Genomic DNA, 9,014 nt, shown 5'->3' with positions numbered 1-9,014 from the left:
AGTCATGGTCAGATTTGCAAAAAGGAGGGTGGGGGAGGGCCTTGTATGCATCGCGGCACTTAGAGTAGCAATGGTCGAGCGTGTTACTCGCTTGTGTACTGCAATCAATATGCTGATAGAATTTAGGTAGCCTTGTTATCAAATTAGCTTTATTAGAATCCCCAGCTACAATAAATGCAGCCTCAGGATATATGGTTTCCAGTTTGCATAAAGTCCAGTGAAGTTTCTTGAAGGCCATCTTGGGGGTCTGGGGGGTTATACACGGACGGCTGTGACAATAACAGAGGAGAGTTATCTTGGGAGATAATATGGTCGGCATTTGATTGTAAGGAATTCTAGGTCAGGTAAACAAACAGACATGAGTTCCTGTATGTTGTTACAATTACACCATGAGTCGTTAATCATGAAACATTCACCCCCTTCTTCTTCTTACCGGAGAGATGTTTTTTCCTGTCGGCGCGATGCACTGAAAATCCCATTGGCTGTACTGACTCCGACAGCATGTCCCAAGATAGCCATGTTTCCGTGAAACAGAGTATGTTAAAATCCCAGATAACTCTTTGGAAAGCAACTCTTTTCCTGATTTCGTTGACTTGATTAACTAGGGACTGGACATTAGCGAGTAATATACTCGGAAGCGGTGGGTGGTGCGTGGGTATCCGAAGCATCACTAGAAGACTAGAATACCCTCTCCTGGTTGTGCTGGTAAGTTGACATCTCTCTGATATCCAATAGTTCTTCCCGGCTGTCTGTAATAACGCTTAAGGTTTTCTGGGATAACAATGTAAGAAATAATATATATATATAAAATAAAATACTGCACAGTTTCCTAAGGACTAGAAATAAAGCTGCCATCTCTATCGGCGCCATTGGTCTTATGGTAAAAGGCTGTTTTTGGCCGTTTCTCCTCTCAAACGCCTCCTCCTATTTCTTTCTCTCTCTCTCTAATCGGGACCCGAAGGGGTGCATGTTTTGGTTTTTGTCTTAATACTACACAGCTGATTCAAATTATCGCCGCTTGATGATTAGTTGATTATGGGGTCCCGAGGACCGAGTTTGGGAAACCCAGCCCTAATCCATGGTAACAGAGAGCCACTCCCAGTAGTTCCCAGTGGATCATCACCATGTTAATGAGCTGCTGAGCCTTTTACACTTTCTACCCATTCACGGATGTCCTTCCTAGTCATACCCTGATGCTGCTCTGCTCTACCCTTCCTGTTGTCACGGTGACTCAGCAGTACCACTGGCAGTATTAGTGGTGTTGTCATCTTCTACAGCAGTTGTTGTTTACACTGGAAGTCATTCCAATTGGTACTGAATGATCCAGAGTAGTGCAACTGCAGAGTAGAATGAGAGCCTTGGGCACTGAGTGGCTCTGAGACTTAGATCTGAGACTTCTTCTGTGAGCTTCTGTTAGCTGGAGCGCTCAGAGAATCAAAAGAGAGTCTGCAGACAGAGACATCTTTGTTTGGCTGATTTTACATTACATTAACAAGCTTAGAATTGGAAATAAACCAGTCAACTTTCTACTGGATGGGGATGTGCCCCCACACTACACACTGTCAGGTTTCTGTGTTTACTGTAGGTTAAGCAGTGTTTTTCTAGGCAATGTCCTTGTTTGTATGTGTGTGTGTCTTTCTTTGTCAGTGTGTGTGTGTATGTGTGTATGTGTCTCTCTCTCTCTCCCTCTGTGTCTCTCTCTCTGTGTGTGTCGCTCTCTCGCAATGAGTGTGTATGTGTCTTTCTCTCTCTCTCTCACTCTCTCTCTCTCTCTCTCTCTCTCTCTCTCTCTCTCTCTCTCTCTGTGTGTGTGTGTGTGTGTGTCTCTCAGTGTGTGTGTGTGTGTGTGGCTATGAGAGGGTTAAGAAGTTTCCTAGCAGCATGAGATCGTGGCCCTTATTCTCAGATCTATATTTAGCAAATCATCTTTTTCATTTTTAAGTGCAACAGAAATCTGCCTCAGTCCTCTTTTCTCAATCCCCCTCCACTCATCGCCCCTCCTCCATCTCATCCATTCCTTTTTGGAGTAGAGAGTGACCTGCATTTGGAGCTCCTTTAGATCCTATTTCAGACTGTACTAGGCTGATCTATCTTTGGCCTGAAGCTCTTCCTCTCTTCCTCCCAACCTGTCCTACTCCTCTCAGTACTATATCAGCAACAATTCAGCTGGCTGTCGATAGACAGACATGGACCATAAGAGGCCCTGTATGACCTTCAGAGTGTGTGTGTTCGGGAGTTCATGTGCGTGCGTGTGTGCGTGCGTGTGCGCACCATTGTTTGAGGAATTATGTATCCTTTGTGTCCCTGTATTGTTACACACAATAGCCTGGTGTCTGTCTGTCCCCTGACCCTACTCATGAGGGTATGATTCCCAATCAGAGACAACGATAGACAGCTGTCCCTGATTGAGAACCATACCTGGCCAAAACAAAGAAATAAAAAAACATAGAAAATAGAACATAGAATGCCCACCCAAATCACACCCTGACCAAAACCAAAATAGAGACATAAAAATGCTCTCTCAGGTCAGGGCGTGACATTGCTGCCTTGATTTTTTGGATCTATTTGTCTGATTCACAAACACCCAAATATCACCTATGTATAGTTTAACATGGACTATTGATTAACGAGACACACTATTTCTCTTATAATTTTATGCAATCATTTTTCATTTACCTTGAAACATAATAGAATTATAACTGTTTTACATTGTTGTGTCTCAATTGGCCACTAGGCTATAAATAGAAGTTATGTCCAATGGTCAGGTCACTCTGAGGAAGACGTTAGTTTGACCATGAAATGTCAGTCACCCGTTCACATCCCGTACAATGGATTAAAGTAAGCAATAAGAAATCAATCTCTGCCTTTTTTGGTTGATTGCTCCAACTCCTTTTTTACCTCAAATTAGTCGTTTGGAAGTTTTTCTTGGTAAGCCATTCTGAAATTGTTTCTGTAGTTAGAAACAGGTAATATTGGCATTCCAGAAACATTATTTGGTCGACATTTGATTTGATATACAGTGCCTTGCGAAAGTATTTGGCCCTCTTGAACTTTGCGACCTTTTGCCACATTTCAGGCTTCAAACATAAAGATATAAACTGTATTTTTTTGTGAAGAATCAACAACAAGTGGGGCACAATCATGAAGTGGAACGACATTTATTGGATATTTCAAACGTTTTTAACAAATCAAAAACTGAAAAAGTGGGCGTGCAAAATTATTCAGCCCCCTTAAGTTAATACTTTGTAGCGCCACCTTTTGCTGCGATTACAGCTGTAAGTCGCTTGGGGTATGTCTCTATCAGTTTTGCACATCGAGAGACGGAATTTTTTTCCCATTCCTCCTTGCAAAACAGCTCGAGCTCAGTGAGGTTGGATGGAGAGCATTTGTGAACAGCAGTTTTCAGTTCTTTCCACAGATTCTCGATTGGATTCAGGTCTGGACTTTGACTTGGCCATTCTAACACCTGTATATGTTTATTTTTGAACCATTCCATTGTAGATTTTGCTTTATGTTTTGGATCATTGTCTTGTTGGAAGACAAATCTCCGTCCCAGTCTCAGGTCTTTTGCAGACTCCATCAGGTTTTCTTCCAGAATGGTCCTGTATTTGGCTCCATCCATCTTCCCATCAATTTTAACCATCTTCCCTGTCCCTGCTGAAGAAAAGCAGGCCCAAACCATGATGCTGCCACCACCATGTTTGACAGTGGGGATGGTGTGTTCAGCTGTGTTGCTTTTACGCCAAACATAACGTTTTGCATTGTTGCCAAAAAGTTCAATTTTGGTTTCATCTGACCAGAGCACCTTCTTCCACATGTTTGGTGTGTCTCCCAGGTGGCTTGTGGCAAACTTTAAACAACACTTTTTATGGATATCTTTAAGAAATGGCTTTCTTCTTGCCACTCTTCCATAAAGGCCAGATTTGTGCAATATACGACTGATTGTTGTCCCACCTCAGCTGTAGATCTCTGCAGTTCATCCAGAGTGATCATGGGCCTCTTGGCTGCATCTCTGATCAGTCTTCTCCTCGTATGAGCTGAAAGTTTAGAGGGACGGCCAGGTCATGGTAGATTTGCAGTGGTCTGAGACTCCTTCCATTTCAATATTATCGCTTGCACAGTGCTCCTTGGGATGTTTAAAGCTTGGGAAATCTTTTTGTATCCAAATCCGGCTTTAAACTTCTTCACAACAGTATCTCGGACCTGCCTGGTGTGTTCCTTGTTCTTCATGATGCTCTCTGCGCTTTTAACGGACCTCTGAGACTATCACAGTGCAGGTGCATTTATACGGAGACTTGATTACACACAGGTGGATTGTATTTATCATCATTAGTCATTTAGGTCAACATTGGATCATTCAGAGATCCTCACTGAACTTCTGGAGAGAGTTTACTGCACTGAAAGTAAAGGGGCTGAATAATTTTGCACGCCCAATTTTTCTGTTTTTGATTTGTTAAAAAAGTTTGAAATATCCAATAAATGTCGTTCCACTTCATGATTGTGTCCCACTTGTTGTTGATTCTTCACAAAAAAATACAGTTTTATATCTTTATGTTTGAAGCCTGAAATGTGGCAAAAGGTCGCAAAGTTCAAGGGGGCCGAATACTTTCGCAAGGCACTGTATAAGAGAAATTAAGATAATTGATTGCAGCCAAATTTGACATTTTAATTTATATATAGATTCTGATAATATTCAATAAATATAAAACCGGACATCCAATTTGGACCAAACCTCGTCCTACCAATGAATAAAAAGCCACGCAAAGACTTCCCCACATCCCATGCCAATCCCACCCCAACAACCAGTATACAGGATCACGTTTCAAGGTAAGACCCAGATGCAGACAACGTCGAAGTAACAACAGTTTATTAATCCAACAGGGGCAGGTAAAAACAGGTCAAGGGCAGGCAGGGGTCAGTAATCCAGATAAGTGGGGCAAAGGTACAGGACGGCAGACAAGCTCAGGATCAGGTCAAGCAGAAATGGTCAACCCAGGAAAACTAGAAAACAGGAACACTCAAAAGACAGGAACAGAGAAGAAGAACCCTGCGGCGGCGGGAGAGGAAGAGGGACGGATAAATCCTGCAGCTAGGGAGTCCCCAATGTAGGCCTCCATAGCCTTGGTCTCCGGTCCCGACAGAGAGTACAGGCGTCCCCGGGGCGGTGTGGTGCTAGGGAGAAGGTCAATCCCACAGAGTCGGTGTGATGGAAATGAAGTGGACCTGGCCTTGCTGAACACCTCCCGGAGGTCCTAATACTCCGTGGGGATGGTGGAGAGAAGAAAGAAGAAGAAGTCCTGGGCCAGGTTGCGCTGACTTCAGATGGGCGTGGCAGAACGGACTCCAGCCCATGATGGCACCAGCAGACCAGTTGATGAGAGGATTGTGTCGCTGGAGCCAGGAGAATCCCAAAATCGCAGGAATCTGTAGAGACTTGATGAGCAGAAATGGAATAGTTTCACTGTGATTTCCTGACACCCGTAGGTTTATGGGAGTGTTATTATGAGTGACCCGGCCTATAGAGCGCCCGTCCAGTGCTCTAATATCCATGGGAATGGAGAGGGGCTGAGTGGGGATGTTCAGCTCCGAAGCCAGGGTAGTGTCCAAAAAGCCCCAGTGTCAATGAGGACCCAAAGAGATTTAGCTTGCTTTCCCCACCGCAGAATGGCATGAAAAGGGGTGCCAGGAGAAGCAGAAAAGTTCTCCATGTGGCCCGCCAGACTACTCGCTCCTACTGGTGAGCCTGGTCTGTCAAAGGACAAGAGGACACAAAATGACCAAGAGTCCCACAATACAGACAACTCTTCGCGTTGACCGTGTATTGCCATTCTACTGGCGACAGCCCAGCTCTGCCTAGTTGCATAGGATCGGGAAGCGGTGACTCGGCCGTCTTCGGCGACTCTCGGTGAAGGTCGGGAAGCCTCGGGTTCTCTCGGCAACGGGACCGTCGGGGACTTTCGGGATGACTCTAAGGCAAGGTGGACGTGCGTGCGAAATCGAAGTTCCTCTTCCTCCGTCGTTCCCGTAATCAACCACCCGAGCCACTGCCTGTTCACCCCGCTATCATCCAGAAGGCGAGGTCAGTACAGGTGCATCAAAGCTGGGACCGAGAGTCTGAAAAACAGCTTCTATCTCAAGGCCATCAGACTGTTAAACAGCCACCACTAACACTGAGTGGCTGCTGCCAACACACTGACACTGACTCAACTCCAGCCACTTTAATAATGGGAATTGATGGGAAATGATGTAAATATATCACTAGCCACTTTAAACAATGCTACCTTATATAATGTTACTTACCCTACATTATTCATCTCATATGCATACGTATATACTGTACTCTATATCATCGACTGTATCCTCATGTAATACATGTATCACTAGCCACTTTAAACTATGCCACTTTGTTTACATACTCATCTCATTTGTACATACTGTACTCGATACCATCTACTGTATCTTGCCTATGCTGCTCTGCACCATCACTCATTCATATATCCTTATGTACATATTCTTTATCCCCTTACACTGTGTACAAGACAGTAGTTTTGGAATTGTTAGTTAGATTACTTGTTATTACTGCATTGTCGGAACTAGAAGCACAAGCATTTCGCTACACTCGCATTAACATCTGCTAACCATGTGTATGTGACAAATAAATAATAATAATAACAATAAATAACAAATAATTTGATTTGATTTGATTTAATCGCCCATCGATACGGATTGTCAACGCGATAAGGGAATCGAGATCCGTAGGCAACTCCCGAGTTGCAAGCTCGTCCTTGACCTCCTCCGAGACGTCGTATTGAACAGCGCTTCCTGGTTCCAAGCACTCTCCGCTGCCAAATTGGGGAAATCCACCGCAAAGTCTGCCACACTGCGGGAGTCCTGCCGGAGCTGGATTAGCTTGGAGCAGCTTCTCTCCTGGAGAACGGGGCATCAAAAAACCCTCCAGACTAACGCATATGGCCGACTGTTGTTCCCATACAGCAGTAGACCAGGTGAGAGCCCTCCCTGACATCAGCGTGATGAGGTAGGCTATCTTGGAGCATTCCGAGGGGAAGGAAGAGGGCTGAAGCTCGAAGATAAGGGCACACTGAGATAGAAACGCCTGACAGGTGCTCGGCTCACCATTGAAGCATTCCAGAGGAGGTAAGCGTGGCTCCCGAGAAGGTTGAGTGACCGATGAGACGGCGCTGCAAACAGCGAAGTTACTGAGGGGCTGTGGGGTTACCACTGTGGCCTCCCAGATAACCCGCGGAATTGCTCCAGCAAAATGTCCAACGCCCAGTTATGGCATTCAGCCAACATTTGGACCCCTTCCATAAAACCAAGAAACAATTCCTTGTGCCTACTGATGGTGGCTCCTTGGGAGGAGATGGTGTTGCGCAGCTGGCCCGGGTCTGCTGGGTTAGTCATGGCCAGTTCGTACTATCACATTTCAAGGTAAGACCCCGATGCAGACAACAACAAAGTAACAATAGTTTATTAATCCAACAGGGGCAGGAAAAAGACAGGTCAAGGGCAGGCAGGGGTCAGTAATCCAGATAGGTGGGGCAAAGGTACAGGACGGCAGGCCGACAGACTCAGGGTCAAGGTAGGCAGAGGACAGTAAATCCAAATAGGTGGGGCAAAGGCACAGGATGGCAGGCAGGCTCAGGGTCAGGGCAGGCAGAAATGGTCAACACCGGTGAAACAAAAAAAACAGGAACACTTGAGAGACAGGAACAGAGGGAAAAACACTGGTAGGCTTGACGAAACAAAACGAACTGGCAACAGACAAACAGAGAACACAGGTATAAATACACAGGGAATAATGGGGAAGATGAGTGACACCTGTAGGGGGGTGGAAACAATCACAAAGACTGGTAAAACCGATCAGGGTGTGACACAGTATCAGTTCTCTATGTTTGACAAGTAGTATGAAGCTGCGGCTTGGAGTATTGCTTCTTTATACTTTGTAATGTATTCCCTTTGGATCTGGCTATGTGTCACGCCCTGACCTTAGAGATCCTTTTAATTCTCTATTTTGGTTAGGCCAGGGTGTGACTAGGGTGGGCAATCTAGTTTTCCTATTTCTTTGTTTGGCCTGGTATGGTTCCCAATCAGAAGCAGCTGTCTATCGTTGTCTCTGATTGGGGATCATACTTAGGCAGCCTTTTTCCCACCTTAGTTTGTGGGATCTTGATTTTGTTTAGTTGCTGTGTAGCCTGCAGAACTTTACGTTTGTTCTGTATTTTGTTGTTTTTCGGTGTTCATTTTAATAAAAGTAAGATGTTCGCCTACCACGCTGTACCTTGGTCTCCTCGTTCAAACAACGAGCGTAACACTATGTTTTTTTGCTTTCATGAAGGACTGGCTTGGATTGTGAGGATGGCTACACAATTTATTTTCATCATGAGCAAAATCTATTGGTTTTTCTACCAAAAGTTGCAAATATTTTTTTTGTGTGATCTATATAACACAAGAGACCAGCAAAATGGATAAAAGAGTGTGGCGTATAGCAGGAACAGCGACATCTACTGGTCAAAACCTGGTATTTTCACACTACTTTGTGGTAAATAATGCAAGCGACTTCAATTACAAATTTCTCTGAACAGGGGGAAAAAACATCCCCAGAGTGAAAGGGAATACACTACACTGAATGGAGAAGCAATCATCAAAGCCACAGCTTCATACTACTTGTCATACTGTATGTTGGTTGTTTGGGTGGGATTGGCATGGGTTGTGGGGGGTTTGTGGGTGGCGTTTTAGATTTTTTGGGATTCCTCATGTCTTACTTATTGGTAGGAAGAAGTTTGGTCCAAATCGGGTGTACTGTATTTATTGAATATAATTTGAATCATATAAATTAAAATAGGACATTTGCATGCAGTTAATTTGCAGAATTTGTCAGAGATAAAATTATATTTAAATATTTCAGGAATGCTAATCATATCTGTTACTAACTACAGAAACTATTTTAAATAATCTGAGATGGTGGGTGTCGAAATTTGCTTTTTGAGGTGGAA

This window comes from Oncorhynchus mykiss, chromosome 6, assembly GCF_057628025.1.
Source record: "Oncorhynchus mykiss isolate SJ-2025 chromosome 6, ASM5762802v1, whole genome shotgun sequence".
Taxonomy (NCBI): Eukaryota; Metazoa; Chordata; class Actinopteri; order Salmoniformes; family Salmonidae; genus Oncorhynchus; species Oncorhynchus mykiss.
The sequence above is the reverse complement of the archived record's forward strand: the minus strand, read 5'-3'. Positions refer to the sequence as shown.